This window comes from Pteropus medius, unplaced genomic scaffold (genome assembly GCF_902729225.1).
Source record: "Pteropus medius unplaced genomic scaffold, Ma_sr-lr_union100, whole genome shotgun sequence".
In the NCBI taxonomy this organism is placed as follows: domain Eukaryota; kingdom Metazoa; phylum Chordata; class Mammalia; order Chiroptera; family Pteropodidae; genus Pteropus; species Pteropus medius.
Window position 1 is genome coordinate 1,305,457 of NW_024344561.1, and position 22,429 is coordinate 1,327,885.

Genomic DNA, 22,429 nt, shown 5'->3' on the forward strand with positions numbered 1-22,429 from the left:
AATTATGCCCTTTATTTAAAAATATACTGGGGATTTGTTTTAATCACCATAAAGTGACAGGGAGGAAGATGACTGTCTTTGAAAGAAGTTTATTCAGTTCCCAAGAGAAGGGGGCCTGCCATGCCATGAGGGGCCACCAGAATTGTTCGGAAGGAGTGAGGGGAAAGTGTGGGCAGAGCCTTTATTATGATTTTTGTGGGAAGGAATGAGTGAGTCAGAATAGGCAGCTGAGCAAGCTTAGAATTGGCTGGTTCAAATCATTTCAGTGGGCTCTAGGCTCTGTGGGTGGTCCCTAGTTGTCTGCTACCTGGGCCTGGGGTGATTTAGGGCAGAGGGAATATTGGTTTAGTGCTGGAGAGTTAGACAAAGGAAGTAGATGAATTGGTTGGTTTGCATTTGAAAGGTGTCTTCTCAGGTTAGTTGCTGTCTCTTGGATTTACCTAAGCCTTGGAGGTGTGGTCCTTCCCCTTTGGCCCTAAGGTGTCAAAGCATCATAAAATATAGGAAGTAGAAACATGATTAACACTCCCTCCAGTAAAGGTTAAGGACGATCACAACAGCTGACATTTACTGAGTGTTTATTTTGTGTCAGGCGCTGTGGTCCATCTTTCATGCACGGACTCCTACCAGCAGCCCAGGGAGGAAGGTCCAGAGGAGGAAACTGAGGCACAGAGACGTTAAGATGCCCAAAGTCACGTAGCTATAAAATAGCAGAACTTGAGTAATCTTATTCTACAATCTTAACCATTATGTGAAGTTGCCTTGTTGACATGTGACAGTGTCTGAAAGGATGGCCCAGAAACTGTGCCCCATTAGGGACTAAAAACTAGACATACAAAAAAAATTTTTCCAGCTTTATTGAGATATAATTAACATATAATAAACTGTACATATTTAAGTCATGACCACAAACATTTCTGTTATCCCCAAAAGTTTCCTTGTGGCCCCTGGTAACCCGCCCTCCCTCTACCTCTGTCCCTAGGCAACCATTGATCTGCTTTCTGTCTCTATAAGTTATTTTGCTTTTCCTAGCATTTTATGTAAATGAATCATAGAGTGTGTACTTTTTGTGTGGGGGGGAGGAATCCTCTTTCTTTCACTCGGCATACTGATTTTGAGACTCATCAGGTTGCAGCAGAATCAGTAGTTTGTTCCTGAGTAGTACACCGTCCCCCCTTATCTGCGGTTTCAGTTACCCGCGGCCAACCATGGTCTGAAACTATTTAGTTTTTCCAACCATCAACATCGTCATGGTGTGATGATCCAGGATCACCTGAAGCAGAGGATCCTCCTTCTGACTTATCATGGGAAGACCAGTAGTAGCCTATACTAAGTCACCATGCTGATGTCATTCACCTCACTTCATCTCATCATGTAGGCACTGATGATCAGCTGACATCATCACAGGAGAGGGTGAGTTCAGTACAATAAGATATTTTGAGAGAAAAATATCGCATTCACATAACTTTGATTATAGTATATTTTATAATTGTTCTAGTTTATTATTTTTGTTAACCTACTGTGCCTAATCTGTAAATGAAACTTTATCACAGGTGTGTATGTGTGGAAAAAACATAGCATATGTAGGGTTTGGTACTGTCTGCGGTTTCAGGCCTCCCCTGGGGGTCTTGGAGCATGTCCGCTGTGCATAAGGGGGACAACTGTATTCCATTGTATGGCTATAGCACAATTTGTTATCCTTTCACTGATGATGAATATCCGTGTTTAAACATACACTTTTTTGTTAAAAATATTTTTCCTAGTGTGGAAAATAATATATGCTTGTAAAGAATTTTAACAATATATAAAGTGAACCTCTTTCTAATCCCAGGCCCCAGAAGGAATCATTATGAAACGTTTGGCATGTAGTCTTCTAGAACTTTCTTTGCCTACTCTTAGGACTTGGGAGAAAATCAATGACATCTCTTAATTTCCCTCCAGAGTTTGCAAACAGTCACAGGAATCAGAGATGAAAATGTCAGCTTCGTGACTGATAAAAGCAGTATTGGAGCAAGTGGCTTCACTATGAGGCCCCAGTAGGTTTTCTGATTATTTCACCCCTGAATTTGCCAAACCTGCTCGGGCATGGCACAGCTGGTCAACCACAAGGCTCCTCTAGATGACTACTGCTGGGTCCCAGCCTGACCAAAATACCCTCTCCCTGGGGTCTGGCACACTCCCAAGGGGAGAGAGAAAGGTTGTGAACCAAAGCAGCTCAGTTTCTTTTTCCAAACCCACTAGTCAGATAAAGTACGTGGGAGACTGAAGTAGATTGTGTGGCTGTTTCGAGTCCGTTTCAGCCTACCGTTAGTGAGGCTGCGGGTAGGACCGCCTAGGGCGCGCGCCTGGGCGCCTGCACTTGTGCTGAGCCCCACAGACGGTTCCCTGACCAAAGCCAGTGTCGCACTCGTGGTCCCTATTATGACTGTAGGGTGCACCACAGCAACAACCGTCAGGGAAGTTGGAAAAGACAAGGTTTGTTACAGGCGGGAGGGTACACAGTACCCCAGGGGCCACACGGTGAGGCTACAAGGGGAAAGGGGGAAGTGGGGGAGGGGGGAAAGAGAGAGGGACACCTGGGGCTCTGCCTTTATTGGGGTTGAGGGTGGGGCCTAGGGATTTGTGGGTTCACTCTTTGTTGATGAGTTTAAAACATAAAAGTGGGAAAATTTTTTTAAAAAACCCATAAAAGTGGGAATTAAGGCGTGAGCAGGGAAAAACAGGGTCATTCAAGCAGTAGGTTATCTAGGTTACTCAGGGCTTTCTAAAACGGACACCTTGGGTGGGGTGGCCTGTTTTTTATCCGGTTGTTTAGCTAGTAACTCATGCAGCTGGCACTGTTTATTCGAGATGGATGTCTTTGAAATGGATGCCTCTGCAATCAAAGCCTTGGTGTCAGGCACTTACGTTGCACCTCCTTAGATGCAGACATTCCCTGAGCTGTGCTTACTCCTCCCTGCAGAAGGAGAGTTTGTCCTGCGTAACCTTTAGGAGCTTGCAGAATCTTATGGTGGGAGTGTCCTCATTGCATTAGACCTTTTCTCCCTCTTGCAATAATCTTTTTGAATGAAGTCTCTCTTTACCAATGTCCAGAATTATTTTTATTCGACAGTGGATTAAAGTGAATCCTTGGAATCATTCTTGACTTCTTGTCCCCAAACTACACAGCAAGCTCATCAGCAGATACCCATCGATCGGCTCTGCCTTAATACCTGAGTCCCACTCCCTCCATCCTCCCCTGCCACCCTTGTCTAGCCATCTCCATCTTTCTAACTGCCCTCCCTGTTTCTTTTTTTTTTTAAATATACGTCAGATAATGTTGATCCTGTAGCTCAGACCCTTTGTAGGCTCCCGTTGCACTCAAATAAACCCTAAATTCTTTTGGTTGCCCAGGTGGCCCTGTGCAATCTGACTGTTACTCCTCTGACTTCACTTGCTTCTAGTCTCCGTCCTGCCCAACTCACTTCGACCCTTTCAGACACTGGGCTTCTTCTGTTGGTTAAAGAGGCCAAACACTCTCTTGCCTCAGGGCCTTTGTACTTACTGTTCACTCTTTCCCCAGAAATTCACAGACATTTCTTCAGCTTCAGTGCTGGGGTTAAAGTGTGAGAATTTTTTTTTAGATAATTTTTTATTTTTCAGTTACAGTTGGCATATAATACTATATTATTGTACAATATAGTATATAACATAGTGATTAGACATTTATATAACTTACAAAGTGATCATCCCAATAAATCTAGTGCCCCCCGACACCGTACATAGTTATTACAGTATTATTGACTATGTTCCTTATGCTGTACTTTACATCCCATGACTATTTTATAACTACCAAGTTGTACTTTTTAATCCCTTCCCCTTTTTCAAACATCTCCCCAAACCCCCTCCCATCTGGCAATCATCAGAGTGTTCTCTGTATCTATGAGTTTGTTTCTGTCTGTCTATTTTGTTCTTTAGATTCCACATGTAAGTGAAATCATATGGCATTTGTCTTTCTCTGCCTGACTTATTCTGCTCAGCACAATACCCTCTAGGTCTATCCACTGTTCTTGCAGTTGGCAAGATTTCATTCTTTTGTTATGGCTGAGTAATATTCCACTGTATATATGTACCACCTCTTCTTTATCCACTTACCCATTGATGAACACTAGATTGCCTCCATATCTTGGCTATTGTAAACAATGCTACAAAGAACATGTGGATGCACATGTCCCTTTGAAGTAGTGTTTTGGGTTTCTTCGGATAAATACCCCAAAGTGGGATGATTTGGTCCTTCTTTATCTCTTGTTATAGCCTTTGTTTTAAAGTCTATTTTGGCTGGTATAAATATTGCTACCCTGGGTTTTTCTTTTTTTTCATTTCCATTTTCATGAAATATCTTTTTTCATCTCTACTTTCAGTTCGTGTGTGTCTTTCAAAATGAAGTGAGTCTCTAGTAGGCAGCATTTGGAAGGGTCTTGTTTTCTTATCCATTCAGTCACCCTATGTCTCTTTTTTTGGAGCATTTATTTTATTTACATTTAAAGTAATTGTTGGTAGACATGTAGTTATTGCCATTTTATTGTTTATATTGTTGATCTTTTTTTTTTTTTTTATTCTAAAGGAAGTCCCTCTAACATTTCTTGTAATACTGGTTTGGTGGTGATGAACTCCTTTTTCTTGTCTGGGAAGCTCTTTATCTCTCCTTCGATTCTAAATGATAGCCTTGTCGGGGAGAGTACTCTTGGTTGTAGTTTCTTGCTTTTCATCACTTTGAATATTTCATGCCAATCCCTTTGGCCTGTAAAGTTTCTGTTGAGAAATCAGCTGACAGTCTTATAGGAGCTTCCTTGTAGTTAACTAATTCCTTTTCTCTTGCCACTTTTAAGATTCTCTCTTTATCTTTAACCTTTGGCATTTTAATTATGATGTGTCTTGGTGTGGGGCTCTTTAGGTTCATCTCGTTTGGGACTCTGTGCTTCCTGGGCTTTTATGTCTATTTCCTTTGCCAGGTTAGGGAAGTTTTCTATCATTTCTTCAAATAGGTTTTTGATCTCTTGCTCTCTCTCTCTCTTCTCTTTCTGGTACCCTAATGATACAAGTGTTGTTACACTTGATGTCCCAGAGGCCCCTTAATCTATCCTCACTTGGGAGGATTAAAAAAAATTTTTTTTTGCTGTTCTGATTGGGTGTTTTCTGCTACCTTCTCTTTCAAATTGCTGATTTGATCCTCTGCTTTATTTAATCTGCTGTTGGCAGTATTTCATCTTTTCTTATGACTAATAGTCCATTCTAAATGTGTACCACATCTTCATTATCTAAACATCTGTTGAAGGAGACTTTGGTTGTTTCCATATCTTGGCCACTGTGAATAATGCTGCTATGAACATTGAGAATGCATATCTCTTTAGTGATAAATGTTTTCAAATTATTGGGGTAAATGCCCAGAAAAGGAATTGCTGGGTCATATGGTAATTCTAGTCTTAATTTTTTGTGGAACGTCTATACTGTTTTCCATAATGGCTGTACCAGTTTACATCCCCACCAGCAGTGCATGAGGGCTCCCTCTTCCCCACAACCTCTCCAACACTTGTTATTACTTGTGCTGTTGATGATAGCCATTCTAACAGGTGTGAGGTGGTATTTCATGGTGGTTTTGATTTGCATTTTACTAGCTATGAACTAGTGAAGTTGAGCATCCTTTCATATATCTGTTGGCCATTGTATATATTCTTAGAAAGGTCTGTTCGAGTTCTCTGCCCATTTTTAAATTTGATTGTTTTTTTTTTTTTATTGAGTTGTTTAAGTTCTTTGTATATTTTGGATATTAGCCCCTTATCAGAAGTATTGTTTGTAAATATCTTCTCCTATTCACATGGTTGCCTCTTTATCTTGTTGATGGTTTCTTTTGCTGTGCTAAAGCTTTTGAGTTTGATATAATCCCATTCATTTAGTTTTGCTTTTACTTCCTTTGCCTTTGAGGTCAAATTCATAAAATACTCTCTAAATCCAAGGTCTATGAATTTAGTACCCATGTTTTCTTCTATGCAATTTATTGTTTTAGGTCTTGTATGCAAGTCTTTGACCCATTTTGAGTTAATTTTGGTATATGGTGACAGATAGCAGTCTAATTTCATTCTTTTGCATGTGGCCTTCCAATTTTCCCAGCACCATTTATTGAAGAGGCTTTCTCCACTGTTTTTGGATCCTTTGTCAAAATTATTTGCCCATATATGTGAGGGTTTATTTCTGGGCTCTCAGTTTTGTTCCATTGGTCTGTGTGTTTTTCTGCAATATTATGCCATTTTGATTATTGTTGCTTTATAGTATAATTTGAAGTTAGGCAGTGTGCTTGTTCTTTTATCTCAGAATTGCTTTGGCTATTCAGGGTCTTTTAGTTTCTATACAAATTTGATAATTTTTTTCTTTTTCTTTTAAAAACGCTATTGGGATTTTATAGAGATTGCATTAAATCTGCATATTGCTTTGGATAATAAGGTCATTTTTACTGTGTTGATTCTTCCAATCTATGAACACGGAATATCTTTCCATTTCTTTACATTTTCTTCAATTTCTTTTAACGATGTCTTATAATTTTCAGTGTATAGGTTTTTCACATGCTTCGTTAGGTATTTTATTTTTGTTGCAATTGCAAAATGAATTGTTTTTTTAATTTCTTTTTTTTGAAAATTCATTGTTAGTATATAGGAACACCATGGACTTTTTATGTCAATTTTGTATCCTGAAACTTTACTGTATTTGTTTATTGTTTCTAATAGTTTTTTAATGGAATCTTTAGGGTTTTCTATATAAAGACTCGTGTCATTTGTAAAAAGTGACACTTTGACTTCAGCATTCCCAAATTGGATGCCTTTTATTTCTTTCTCTTACCTGATTGCTCTACCTAGGACTTCCAACACTATAGTGAATAAAATTAGTAGTAGGGACAGCCCTGTCTTGTTCCTTAAGAAGGAATTTTCTAATAGGAAGGAAGGTTTTATGATTGGTTTCAAGAACACATGCTTGAGATAGAATACATTACCCATGATCTCCAGTAGATGGTAGCATGTCACTGTATTTGTATGTAAATTATTATATCCTCACAACACACGAATTGAGAAATTCCCAACATTTGTATACCTCTTTACCCTTCAGAAGGGGGAAAGTTAAAGAAACATTTATTTGGCATCTGCTGTATCAACTGGATGCTCTGATTTATATCTGTGATTTAAATTAGAGCATGCATGTCCCTCGTGTCCCAGAAATCCCTCCCACTTCCAATAAGAATCAAAAGGGAAGTGATATGAAAACTTATATGTATGGATATATAGTGTCTAGGAGTTGATCAAACTGAAAGATAAAACCCATTGAAGAGGAAAATTAAAACTTTCTTCAAGAGCTTAAAAAAGGAATAGGATGAATGGTGTGATCCACTTTGTGAACTGGCAGTTACCTTCGTAAGCCTGGTGTTATAGAATCTCAGAACCTTAGAGAAAAAGAGCATCCTGAGGACTAGCCAACTAGAAGTGAGACCCTGCCTAAGCCCCGCCCTCACACCTGATGCTCTCCCCTTGCTCCGTCCTCTGACCTTGGAGCCCTCCTTAGACCCACCCAGCTGGGTCGGGTACCTACTTTTGGTCTCAACTTCTAGGATTGGTCTTTAACCCAGGGCACGCTCGCTCTCCAGACACTGTTCCTGCCCCTATCCTACTCAACCCAGGCTGGAGGATTGCAGGACCTCACAGGCCCCTCTGGCTCCTCCCTCCACCCAGCCCCGCACCCTGCCCGTCCAAGCTCTGGACACAGCTCTTCGAAGGCTCACAAAACCAGCAGTGGACGTGTACACGGGCCAAGGATGGCTGTCAAGTATACACAATGATATACATCAGTCTCACAACGGTGAATGAAAGAAACTAAAAAAGAAAAAAAGCTGCATGATTCCATTGCCATAAAACTCAAAAACAGGCAACATTAAACTGTGGTATTAGGAATAAAGACTTAGGTAGTAAAAGTGTTTATAAAGAAAGACAAAGTCATTGCAGTAAAAGCCAGGATATTGCTCCTTTTTGGGTGTGGAGGTCTGTGATTGAGAAGGAACACGAGATTTCTAAGGTAGTGGATTTTAAAAGTATTCATCGCACTATAAATTTGTTTTCTGTCTTTGAGTTCTATTTTATTTTTTTAAAGAAAGATTTTTAAGAGAAATGATTGAATCTCTACAGAATGAAATTTGGAAACATACTAGAAATATTCCGATGTGGCACTGAACACAGTTTCTTGTATATGCTACTATCTATCTTCCTCCCCAATCGAAATAAAAGTTCTGTGGAGGCAAAACTCAAATATTTATTGAATGAATGAATGAAAGGAAAAGCATTACAGGAGGAAATGGTAACTACATAAAAGCATTTTTGGGGGGCCTCCCGCTGCTTGGTCGGTCTAGGATAGTCACGAGGCCCCTCCCAACCGACCCCAACGGTTCTGGTCACAGCTCCCGGCCCATCTTCCCGCCTGGTTCTGTCCCCAAGGTCCCTAGTGGAGCCTGCGAGCTGGGGGCCCCATCTCTTCCCCGCAGAAGGGCTCTAGGACTTCTCTGGAGGCTGGAGGAGACAGTTGCCAACTCTCTCGGGCGCCCCCAGACCTGTCCCGGGGCCTCCCACCCTTTCGGACCTCGGGAGTGGAGTGCGCATCACTGGTAACGGCACCACCGGTTCCCCTGTTACCTGCAGAGCATAGGCTCCGGCGCGGGGTCTCGCGGGGCTGCTAAACGAGCTGGCGTTGACCTGCCGGGGTCCTTTTGTCCTCGTGACCTGGGGATTTCGTCAGTTTGGGGTGAAGAGGCACCGGTGAAATTTACGTTAAGGCGGTCCCTCTCTGCCCTCCTTTTGCAGGAGAATTTTGCATGGGCTTTTGCTTTTTTGTGAGCATGTTGAGGTGAGATCGTACAACTTTATCTGTTATTTATGCTTGACAGATTCATTTGGGAAAATGAAAATGACAGACCTAACAATTAAAGTAAGATTATGCAGCCGTGTACTTCCCACTCCAGCTCCACCTCTCCTCCAAATTCCTTGCGGTTTTAAATCACAGAGGTTTTCTAATACTGATATTATTAAAATATCATTGGGTGGTATATACTTGTAACTAAAGCCTAATAGAAGTCTAAGGTATAAGTGAAATAGATGAGATTATATGTATTTAAAACACAGGTATTTTACCAAAGTCTCTGTGCCCAAAGCTTCCAAAGGCCCAAACTAAGAGTCAAAACTCAAGTCAGGGTTCAGATAGGTTTATTGATGGCAAAGGCCCCAACCAGGAAGATGGGAGACCTTACCCTCAAATCCATCTTAAGAAAGTAGATGTCGGGTTTCTTTAATGTCAAGGGAAGGGAAAATCGGAGGGGCAGTTTTTGTAAAAACTCAATCCCAAGTAGAATTCCTCTAATGGTTAGCATGTCTAAAGCAGGAGCCATTAGCCTGCAGGCCGTGGGAACAATGCAGACTTGAATAAGATGGAGTCAGAAGACCCAGCATTTCACTGTTATGTGGGGATGTCCAGGAAAGAGGAGGAAGCAGCTTTCCTAATATTATTAGCAGAAAATTACCTTTACTAACCATAAAAGAGGTGCGTTTTGACCAAGTGGGTGTTTTTTCCACCCGGTGGAGTTAAAAACCCAGGGGTGAGAAATTAAAAAACAATTCTGGAGGAAATTTAGCAACACTGGTCACTTGTTTTTAAAAATAATATTTCTCACACCTTGCCTTTTTTCTTAAGTTTCAGAAGTGACACTGGTGGTTTATACTGTGGACAGGCATTTAAATTAATTCCTGTGTAACGTTCTTATTGTATTTCTGTTGGTTATGTGCACCTTCTCTGTCTCACCGTAAATGAACATTTTCCAGGGCACTCAGCAGAAACTCACGGGGTGCCGGGTATGAGTCAGGCCTGGGCCCATATATGGACACAGGGACAATCAAAAAAGGCATGGCACTGTCCCCACAGAGTAGGCCATTTAGACTAGAAACAAGAATCTGACATGGGGCCTGTGGCCAACAGGAGAGTTTAATAGGGACAGACAGGAAGACCTGTTAGTGTTGCCTAAGAGCTCGACAGGGTGGGTGTCTCAAGAGGGACCCTGATCTCTGAGCTCCGGTGACCAGGTTCTTGTCTTATGTCACAAGAAAGAATTTAAGGACATAACAAACAACAAGCAGGAAAGTGCAAGTCTTATTGAAACTAAAATGCACAAGAGAAAAGTGTGGGCAGCTCAGAGAGAGAGTCTGCCCCAAGCTGTCTGAATGATGGGCTTTTTTTTTCTGGATGGGGGTGTCCCAAGGCTGTCCAGCATGCCTCGGTGTCTTGGCTTGTTTCCCATGCCTCCTCGCATGGAGGAGGCTGCCCAAGGCCGTCTGTCTGGTCTCTTGGCCTTGGCTTCTTTTTCAGGCTTAAAATCGAAACAAGGAGAGGGCTGAGTAAGGGACGAGGGAGAAATTCTAGAGCCACATCTTGAAGAGAGCCATGTCTTTTCTAGGCTATCCTGCGTCATTAGGAGAAACTGATATTTGAGAGCTGAAAGATAAGTAGGATTGAGCTAGGCAGAGGCTTATGGATGGAGGGAGTTGGAGAGGTGAGAAGTAGGAGAGAGTCTGGTGTGTTGCAGGAACTGAGGAAGGGAGGCCCGACTCGGGATTTAGGGAGAGTGGCGGAAGAGGGAGGCAGGACTGGATAGGACTTGAAGGAAATTGGAATTTACTGAAGAGTTTGAAGCAGGATGTGGTGTGATTGGATCTGTGTTTCAGTGAGACACTCAAGCTCCTGGATAGGGGTGGACTTCAGAAAGCACCAGAGAAGGGGTGGCGACAAGGCGATAAGTCTCAGAACAGCAGGATGGCATCCTAGACTTCCACAGTGGCTGGGGAGTGGGAAAGAAGTAAAAGGATTTGAAAGATGTGTAGGAAGTGTTGTTGAGGGATTGGGTTGCTTCTTTGTTTATTCAGTCATTTATTTGGTAAATGATAGAGAGCACTTAGCGCATCCTTATGTTAGTGCTGTGTATGGAGTTCAAGCAGTAAACACACGCTTAAAGAAAATATACAATATTTTTCTTATAATTACAAGAGTTATAAGTTCTTATTACAAGGGAGGTGGAGAGAATAGACAGGGTGAGGAGGGCTCTGTGGGAGTGACATTTGAATCTGAGACCTGAAAGACAAAGAGTAGGAGAGACTTGTCCAAGAGGGGGTGTAAGGGGACGTGCTCATGGGCCCTTTAAACTGTTTTTCAATTAGCTCTGTGAGAGAGCAGGCTGTGTCAAGGGTTTCTATCTCAATGGGCCATTTACTGAGATGGAGCCAAATGCTGTGGGGCGAATGAAGCAGGCACAGGAAAAGGAACCAATGTTGGTGAAAAGATGTAGACTAAGTCAAAATATAGGGAGGCGGGGCGAGGCGAGGGAGGGACAGTGAGGATAATTTACCGCTGTTGTAATTGTGCTGTATAGAAAACAAGTTGAGGAATTAGAGACTTCATGGCTCAGTGATGAAAAAGAAATTCCCCATGAGAATTCATCTGTGGAAATTTATCAGTGTTGTCTCCGGGGTGTGTGTTCATAAAGAAAGGATGGGAAGGTTTCCAAGTGACTTTGCAGCCACCCCAGGGCCTCTCCCAAGCAGCCAGCTAGCCAGCCCCTCCACTCCACCTAGTGCACCAGAGGAGGGCCCATTCACATGGACTGCCCCGCTGAGATCTCCTCCATCGCAGACTTGGGGAACCCCCGCCCAGCCTGATTTGGCCCCCAGGTCTCCAGCCTTCCTCTCGCCTCTCCCCGCAGCTGGGCTCTCCACCCAATGATGCAAATTAGGTTCTTCATGGAGGGAAAAGAGAAAACCTTTGGCTGGAGAAGGTCGAGGTGGCTCAGAAGCAGTTGCATAAGGCCTCCTAGAAGGTTCCATGGGAAGGCACTGGCAGAGAGGCTGGGCTCAAGGACACCTGGGAATGGCGGGAAGGGGTATGGATGTTGAGGGGGCAGGTGCTGCCAGCCGAGGGTTGTCGCCAGCTGGGAAAGGCTGGGGGAAGTTTCGCATTGACAAAAAAGATGGCTTAGGGTGGTGTCCCTGGTGGGGGAAGACACGGGAACCCCCTCCCTGCATGAGAGCAGCTCCTCCCAAATCCCTTCTTCCCTGGAGACTGAAGAGCCAAGGAGTAGGGCCCTACAGGTGACATCCAGGCTAATTAATGTTCCTTTAATGATCTCTTAGGTTCCTCTGCCTTGCTGACCCCACTCAGAAAATCTTGTACAGAGATGATGCGATGCTGGAGCACTACGGGAGCCTGGCCTCGGGGTGAGGCCAGCCTCATCTCATCACTGGTAGATTTTTGCTGCAGATATTTCTTAAGCACCTGCTATGTTCTGGGAATCATTCTTGATCTTGAGAAGAGAGTAGTGAAGAAGGACATGTGGCCTACTCGTTAAGGAGTGTCAATGGAGAGCAGGGGCAGGTACACTTTTCCTTAAAGGTCTACGGAAGAAATATTTTAGCTTAGTGGGCCATAAGGTCTCCGATGCAACTACTCAGTGCTGCCAGTATAGTGCCACAGCAGCCGTAGATGGAACATACAGAAATAGGGCTGTGTTCAAATAAAACTTTATTTACAAAAGTAGGTGGCTAACTGGGCTGTGGTTGCCAACCCCTAGTCCAGTGTCTTCTCCTCAAGTGTGAAGATTCCTGCATTGTGCTGACTTTATTTTCTTCATGAATAGAAGCTTGGTTCTCCTGAAGTATACCCCTACCCTTGGGTCAGAGGATCCTGGATCCCTGTAGGGCATGACAGGAGGTAGTTTAAGTTTTGGGTTTGGGGTACCATCATGTCATTGCTCACGGGGTCTCACATGCCCACCCCCTGAAAGTGTCGCCCCACTCTGGGGGGACGTTCCCTCTTTATCCCTGAACATCCCTCCTACCTCCTGTGTCTTTCTTTGTGTGCAGGGAGGGTGTCATCTCTGTAAACCCAGGGTGCTCACCCAGGTGAGATACAAGGAGAGGATTCTCCAAGATACCTGTGCAGGTGAGCTCTGGGTGAAAGGAGCCCTTTTAGGGAATTTCTAAAACGTTATTTTGTCTGAGTGATCATCTCAGCCCACTTGGGGTGAATTTCCTCTTAAAGCTTCAGCTTTCCTCCCTCTCCTCCTCTTTTTCTTCTCTCACTTTCTTTTACCCTCAGTGAAAGCTCTGTCCTCCTTCCTCTTTCCAGAGCATTTCCACTTTTATAGATAAAGTTTTATTAGAACATGGCCCTGCCAACTTGTCTGTCCATTTTCCCACTGTCCTCAAACTTTGCTTGCCTGATAGTGCTCTTTATCAGACTATTAGCCTCCATCTCATTTTTTGACAAAACCATTTCTTAGCAAGTCATCTGCCATTTTCACCCCTCATGCAGGTCATCGGTAAATCCTTCACATTGCCGAAATCCTTGAAGTCTGTCTTTAACTGCTGGTCTGTTCTTCCCTGTCACATTGACTTCTCGTGTTTAGGGTCAGCATCTGGAAAAAGATCTGTGTGGCTCTAGCTTTTTAAAAAATTGTTTTTATCTCATCATTTATTTCTACAAGAACTTAAATGGCTTTTTTTTTGTTGTTTGACCTTTGTTTTTGTTGTTTGACCTTTGTTTTTGTTGTTTGACTTTTTGTTGTTTGACCTTTTTTTTTTTGTTGTTTGACTTTTGTTGTTTTACCTTTGTTTCAGACCAGAAGTCTCAACTTCAACTTAAAACCAAAGAGATGACTGCAAAGTGGAATAATAAAGTTTGGGATAAACCATCTCCTGGCAGGAAGAGGGTAAGGCTCTCTAGGGCTCGTTGCTGTTGTCTGCAGCAGAATTCTAGGATTGCGTTGAGGTAGAAAAACAGCACAGGCACAAGGGAGACACTTGGGGCCAGTGGCCTTCACCCAAGAGCAGTCACGTTGCAGGATAGTCTCTGAGTATCATTATCATGAATTTGGGGAACATTCTAAACTGATTTCAAATTTTGTTTATTCATGGAGAATTCCCACAAGTGTGACTCAGATAGTGAATATTGATACATAATTCAGTTTTTGTTTAAGCAATTGTCAGAAAAAATCTGTATCTAATAAGCCTTATGACTGTTAGAACCTTGTGGCAGAGCATTTGCCTTAGTCAATTTGGAAGCAGTAGGCATGCTCTGAAAATGGTAGCAACTTTTAATGTAGGAGTTTGCTTTCTTTACAGTGCAGACACTCTGGGGGAGAAATCCCTGTAAGTGTAGTGAAAGTGAGAAAGCCTTTAGTTACCACTTATCCCTTAATCAGCAGACACCAGTTCAACCTGGAGAGAAACCGCATGAATAGAATCTATGTGGAAAAGTCATCAGAAGAAACTTTATTTTGCCCAGGAGAAGTGCAATGAATGTAAAGAATGTGGGAAAGCGTTTAGTTATCCTTCATCTCTTAAAGTCCATGCTCAATCTCATGCTGGTGAGGAACTTTACAAATGTTTTCAGTGTGGGAAAGCTTTCAGTTGCCACCTATCCCTTAGGACACATATGTGAACTCACACTGTAAAGAAACTATGAGTGTAATCAGTGTGGGAAATTCTTCAGATCCAGCCGGGGCTGTGCCAGACGTAAAAAGGTATACACTTGGGAGAAACTGGATGAATGCAGTGGCTGTGGAAAGGCCTCATCAGGAGCAGCGACCTGACTACATAAGAGAGTGTACACTGGAGAGAAGCTCTATCTGTGCAGTGCCTGCGGCAAAACCATTAGCAGGAAGTTCCATCTGACAGTGCACGTGAGGACCCATACTGGGGAGAAGCTCCGCCAATACAGTGACCTTCTGCACAAGGAAATTCTGAGTGGGAGAGAAACTTTATAAATGCTACAAATGTGGGATTACTTTTATCAATGTCTTAGCCTTAAGTTGGAAATCTAACTCATTAATTTGCAGTCTGAGTTTTTGAATATAAGCATTTAAGGATATAGGTAGCCCTTTAAATACCCCATTAGCGACATTACATGGGTTTTGATCTATGTTTTTTAAAAAATTTTAAATTTAAGTAACATTGGTTAATAACATTATATAAATTTCAGGTATACATTATAATGTGATGTCTGTAAACTCTATCGTGTGCTCACCACTAAAAATCTAGTTTCCATCTATTACCATATATTTGACCCCCTTAACCCATTACCCACTCCCAACCTCATAAGATTTTTAAATGTTTGATTTAGTTCTAAATATTGTCTAATATCTCTTAGATGACTATTAGCTCACAGTGTCACTTTACTTTGAGCCTACCAAAATACTACTTCATTTCAATTCCATCTGAACTGTCTCCTTCTCCAAAATTCTAAGTATCCATATATCATCCCCTGTTTGGTGGGATACTTCATGGTTCTTCAGGTGTGTGGTCTCCCTTGTAATGAGCGAGTAAACCTGACTTTGTCAGACTATAGGTTTTGTCCCTTGTGGTCTGTGGCTGATTGTGTTGGGACAATAACATACATTTAAATGTGTTCTACTTTCTTGGCTTCTAAAATGTTCCTAAAATATTCTTCTAAAATAGCTTTGAAAATATTTTCCTATCCATTAATTATTTTTTTATGTGGTATCAGGAGGATTACAATTTAATTTCTTCTCTGGTAGATAATCAGTTTTCCTAGAGCTCTAATCAGAAAGCCAGCTCTCATAAGTTGTTTCTTTGTGCATGTTTTTCTGTTTTGGGGCCTTCCACTCTGTTCTAATTCGTTTGTTCATCCTTGCATCAGTATAGAACCATCTTTAATAATTTTATACTATTTTTTAATATTCCAGAGTCAGTTCTCCACGACTTGTTTTTCTGTGCCTTTTATTCTCCATGTAAATTTAATAATAAGCTTGCAGAGCTCCACAGAAAATCATCCTGGTATCATGTCTGGAACTGCATTGAATCAGTACTGGTAGATTCAACATCTTTATGTTATTAAATCTTTCAGGCCACGAACTTCGTATCTGCATTTAATTAGGCATTCTTTAATGTCTTTCAGTAAAGTTTTATATATTTTCCTGTGAAGGTCTGGCACATTTATTGTCAGATTTCTTTCTAGGAACTCTATATTTTCTCATGTTTTTCTTAAAATTATTTTTTCTATATGCTAATATATGCTAATAATTGACCCTTGAACAATGTGGGGATTAGGGGCACTGATGCCCCACCCCTGCACATTCAAAAATTTGCATATAATTTTGACTCTCCCAAAACTTAACCACAGTCATCCCCTGTATCTGCAGGAGATTGGTTCCAGGACCCCTGCAGATACCAAAATCCATGCATGTACAAGTCCCTTGTATAAAATGGCCAGGTCAATGCATACAGTTGGTGCTCTGCATCCATGGATTCCCAACTCTGTATTGAAAACAGTATTTTGGTTGAACTTGCGAATGTGAAATGGGGATATAGAGGGTCGACTGTATATCTATTGAAAAAAATTTGTTTGATAGGGGATCTTTGCATTTCAAACCCATGTTGTTCAAAGGTCAACTGTGTATTAGAAATGTAATTTTTCTTTGTAAACATATATTCTTAATGTTTTTGGATGCTAGCGATAAATGTTTACTAAAAATTCTACTAAATTTTGTTGAACATTTCCAAACAGATTTGTAAACATAGTACTTTTCAACGGGTAGCTCGTTAAAGACAAATATGGTAAGACAACACAATTGGAATGAACGATAGTTCAAAATCTTTACATCTTTGACCACATAATTTATGTTCAGAGTCAACAGATGAACTCCATGAAATGCAAGTTTGTGCTGATTGACGAGTCACAGTATTTTATGGTTAAATATGTTCTTTTTATATTCCCTATTTTCAAGACCAAAAAAATCTTTAAATACTTCACGTCGCAATTGTTTCTTTCAGTATATTTTTTGAAAACCATGTTCAGTTTAAAAATTTTTTCTCAAAACTTAATTTACACATAATAAAATGCACCATTTAAAATGTACAGATTGATGAGATTCAACAAATGTGTACACCCATATAATCACCGCCCCATTTCAGATATAAAACATTTCCATCACCCCAGAAAGCATAACCTGTTGATTTTGCCTAAAGTTAACAAAGCTGTAAACTGTGGAAATGGAGATGCTTGTCTTCCGTAACAGAAGTAGCAACTTGATGGGAAAACAAAACAAGCCTGATCAGTTGTTTAATCTGAGCAAACAGTCCAGTAAGAATATTGTTTTTTTTCCTCTTTAAGTTTGCTCACATCCACATGACTTGGTAGGCAGCATCCCTCCTAGTGCTCCAACCAAGAGCTATGTCCCCAACTATAAATGCCTTGAAGCAGTCATTGTATTGGGCGTTAACATGCAGGCTGAATTTACTGTTCTAGGTCAAGTTAGCCATATATAGTTCTTTACATTCTTTTTTCCCCCAGTCAGGTATGCTTATTAGAGTGCTACCTTATTTACAAGGACAAAATCTAGAATCTGATGCATAAGGTCACAATTTACAAATATGATTTGTTATTGGAAGAGAGAGTATCATTATACAGATTATACTTAGTAAGAGGGCCTTGTTAATCATTGGGTACAATATTTTAAAATATTTTTACCTGTTCCTACTTTTTTTTTTTTATCAAGAATTCGGCAGACTATAATGGTCAGTCCTTTTTCAAAGATGTTCATTAAAATTTCCTTAGGTTTTGATTATTTGTAAAAATGAATAAAACATTTGTAAATTATTTATCCTTTAATCTCAAATTAAGAGCTAAAATGTAAGTTATTTTATTTAGAAAATGGAATTTAACAGTTTCACTCATTTTTTTGCCTATATTTTCAAAATTGCTTTTTAAAAAAGATTTTTATTAAAATATAACTAATATTATGTTAGTTTCAGGTGTACACCATAGTTATTCAACGTTTATCTACCTAAAGAAGAGATCACCATGATGAGTCCAACCACCATTTGACACTATAATGCTATTACAACAATATTATTGACTACATTCCCTACATCCCCATGATGTATTTGTTTTATACCTGAAAATTTGAACCTCTTATTCCCTTTCACCTTTTCTTCCCTTTTTTAAAAAATTTTTCAATTACAGTTGACATTCAATATTATTTTATAGTAGCACAGTGGTTAGACATCTATATAGCTTTTGAGGTGATCCCTCTGACTGGTCGGGTACCCACCTGGCACTATACATGGTCATTACCATATTATTGACTATATTCCCTATGCTTTACGTCCCCATGACTATTTCTTAACTACCAATTTGTACTTCTTAATCTCTTCACATTTTTCACCCCACCCCTCAACTTCTTTCTATTATTAGCCCTCCAAAACAGTACATTAACTCTTTGTATTTTGTACTTCCAAAATACAGGGAACAATGCATTGCTGGTGGGAATGCAAAATAGTGTGGCCATTTCGAAAAACAGTTGGGCAGTTTTTTTAAACATAAATTTACTATTAGACCTCAAGAGAAATAAAAAGATATGTTCGCACAAAGACTTGCATACAAATGTTCATAGCATATTTTATAATAGCCAAAAAGGAGAAACCCCAAAAGTCATGGCTGGAGGACGGGTAAACAACATACAGTTATCCATACAATGAAATATTATTTGGCAATACAAAGAAATGCAGTTCTGTTACATGCTACAATGTGGATGAACCTTGAGAACATTATGCTCAGTGAAAGAAATAAGGCACCGAGGACCACATGTTGTACGATTCCATTTATATGGAATATCCAGAAAAGGCAAAGCCATAGAGACAGAGTAAGTTAGTATCTGCCTGGGCAGGGGGTGGGAACCCAATTAAATAGGCATGAGGTATCTCATTGGGTTGATGGAAATGTTCTAAAATTGGTTCATGCTGATAGTTGCACAACTCAGTAAGTTTACTAAAAATTACTTGAATTGTACATTTTAAATGGGTGAGTTTTATGGTATGTAAATTATACATTACTAATGTTGTTATAAAAGAAGCTTCCATTGTGCATTCATTTTGATAAACCTAGCTACAGCCTCCACTGTGGTAGGATATAGTCATAACAACTTTGAAGTTATCCCTGCAATTTTGGTGTTCCTTGAAGGGTACAATAGCAATATGTTTTCTCAAATGATTTGGGAGTTCAGTTGTTGATGAATCATTTTTGGAGTGCATGACACTCTAACTCATTTATTGGGATTCCGGTGGGGTATTTGTTTAGCTTGGCAATGCCATCTTCTCTTTCAGTCTTCCTCTTTTTACTCAGGTTTTTCAACACTGCACTTTCTAATTTGATTCTCTCCCTTGTGTTCTTTAAAAGTCCTTTTGGACTTTTTGTGAAACATTGAATGGTTTTCTTTCATAGGCTTTGGCTACTTCAAACTAAATCAGAGTGTAAGTTTCTGGAGAAGGACTCAAGGTTTATGTATTTTGCTGGTTCTCATAGATAATTATCTTTGTTCATGGAGTTTAGCTCGTACCAAACTTGCTACATTCTTCTTCTAATAACCGATGTGTAGCTATTTGGGGGGTTTCTACAGATAATCATATCTACAAATACAGACAGATTTTGCTTGCTCTTTTTAATCCTTACACCTTTCTTATGCTTTTGTTGCTTAACTGTCCCTGGCTGGGGCTTGAACCATATCAACTAGAAGTGGTGTTATGTACCTTTGTCTTCTTTCTGATCTCAAGGAGCATTCTTTTTGTATTTCACTTTTCAGTTTGGTATTCGTTGGAACATTTTTGTAGATAACTTTATCAGGGAAAGAAAGTTCCCTTCTTTGCTCAGGGTGTCAGTGTTTTTCTCATGAACAGATGTTGAATTTTATCAAATGTTCCGCATCTCCTGAGATGATAATATTTGTTCACTGATGTATTTTAAAACCCCTAGAACAATGGTAGAACCGATGGTAGACATTCAATAAGTATTTGTTGAATGAACGAATGAATACATGTAACTTTTCTAACATGTTTGTGTAATACGTTTCTTTCATTGATTTTGCACTGTGAGATTAGCCTTGCATTCCTGGATAACTTGGTCATCATGTATCTATTACACATCATCATTCCTAGTTTCCTAATATATAGGATTTTTGCATCTTTTTGTGCAAGATTGGCCTGCAATTTTCCCTTCTACTGCTGACATCTTCTTGTTGATTCAAGGATGTGCTAGCCTCATAAAAATTAGTTGAGCAAATTCCCCCACATCCCATGACTTCACCTGGATTCACCAGTTGTCAATATTTTTTTTTTATGAGTTTTATGTCCTCCTTTGCTTGTGTATAATTTGCTTTTATTAATGAGCCATTACAGACATGTGGCATTGTTAGCATTTCTCTTACCTTCCATAATATTTAGCACCCTTGTTTCACATTTATCCTGAGAACAAGGATATTGCCAGGAACTGCAAATCTGAGATTTTCCCCTTCTTATAAGCTAACAAGTTAGCCTGCCACAGTTTCATGGATGTTGGTCAAAGATACCAGACTTCTGGGTCAGAGACGAAGGACTTCATAACAGCAGAGCAGGAAGCATAAGCTCCATGTTCCTGTTAGTTCTCTTACACTCCCAAGTCCCACAGGGGTGACACGAAGCAACTCGGGTGGCTGCTGCACATAGAGTGGGTTTGTGTCACAGCTGAGGAACCCCAAGCTTTTCTAAGGACCTGCAAATAAACTTGACCAACCTTGGCCCCAGAGGGGGACATTATCACACTGGTCAGCAAACAAATCTGTCCTCTGCTGTGAGGATGTTACCATGTAAACATCCTTGAAGACATAGTTGGGAACAGAGTGAGGCGTGTGGAAATGTGAGCTACCCATGGAGAATTGTCTCCTGGCAGACACTGTCCTCTGTAATAAAATATGATTAGTACGTTTATGAAATTTAACGCTGGTAAAACAATGTTGCCAGCAAACGACGTATAGTCAAATTTCTCTCCTCCCACAGATGTCCTTTTTTGAGGATTGGAAATCTAGTTTTTAAAAATTATTTTTTTAAAATGTTATGTAAGAAGCCCTGGGAAAATAGATACTTAAATAGAGCCTCTGGCAAAAGTTACTTAATTCGACTTAAAAGAATCAGGGCAGGAACTGTATATCTGCAGAGAAAACAGTCATAGTTTTCACAGAAAAAGGTATGAAAGCCTTCACAAGTGCTCATCCTTATTGGACACAGGTGAGGACACAGGGAAAGGAAGCTCTGCTAGTCTAATAAACATGGAAGGCCTCCAGGTGTAGATCCTCACTGTCCACAAAGGACTCATTCTGAGAGAGCTCGTGTCAATCTTCTGACTACAGGCTTGCCTGAGGGCCATATCCCTAAGGACCTCTAGCTCGTTACCGTCTGTGTTTGCTTTCACAGTGTAAGTACTCAAGGCCACACGTATCCCTCTCTTAAATTATTGAACAAGTTATGATAGGTAATATTTTTATTTATTATGGCTCATTCAAAATACTGTCTCATTTTCATTTTGACGACTTCCTGCATTCATGGGTTATTCAGAAATGTGTTTTTGAGATGCAGTGCCAGGGGTTCTTCTCTGCCTTGTTTTTCATTTCCAATCTAGTTGCTTTGTGGTCAGTTGGTGATCTTTAGGATATGAATTCTACGACGTTGGTTGGGACTTTCTCTCTGGCCCAGTAACGCAGACACTGCTGGCTGCCTCTATATCCATTCTCCCTGGTCTTCTTACTCTCAGAACCTAGATTTTGCTCAACTTAATGTTTACTTAAAAAAACAAAAAACAAAACCCACTCGCTCTCTTTGTCTTTTTTGAAGAAATGATCATCTCCCAAGCCTTGGCCTGTGATAGGTAGAGTCGCTAGTGTGGCTTCTGGGAAAGCTCTTGAGAAGGGGACAGTCCTCATGCTTTTATCTTCACTTTTTACTCTTTGTCCTTCCTCATCCTTTCTGCCTGGAAATTGGATACAAGGTCTCGAATTAGAGGGATGTTACCTTGTGACAATTAGGCAGGAGCCACAGGCAAAGATGGTGCAGCCAGAACACAAGGCTCCTTGCTCCCCAGGGGTTTCTTTGTGTGGCTACACTAGCTCTGAACTGCTTATCTGTGCATTCATGTCACATGAGACAGAACCATTCTTTTAAAAATCTTTTTAGTTTCACTCTGGGGAATTATCAAAAAATTTTTTTTATTACCCTTAGGAAATTAAAAAAAGATTTTTATTAAAATATAGCTCACACACAATATTATATTAGTTTTAGGTGTACACCATAACGATTCAACATTTATATACCTAAAGAAGTGATTTCCATGATAAGTCCAGCAACCACTCTCAGGAGACTTTTATTACTCCCGGCTGAGTACAGTTTCTGCTAGTGTAGTGGCCACGAGAACCCATCCCTCAGTATCCAGCTGGGGATATTTGTTGGCTGATGGCCTTGGTTGCTGCCCCTCCTGGAACCACCCCTGGGGGTTGTGCTCCGAT

General features: G+C 40.6%; 1 long non-coding RNA gene across 1 annotated transcript; it reads left to right on the forward strand.

Moving 5' to 3' along the window:
• Positions 1–12,570: 12,570 nt before the first annotated feature.
• On the forward strand, positions 12,571–22,149 carry LOC120610910 (uncharacterized). The gene is made up of 3 exons (XR_005655025.1): positions 12,571–13,044; positions 13,722–13,813; positions 14,306–22,149. It is a non-coding gene; the product is annotated as an uncharacterized LOC120610910 (long non-coding RNA).
• The last annotated feature ends 280 nt before the right edge of the window (positions 22,150–22,429 follow it).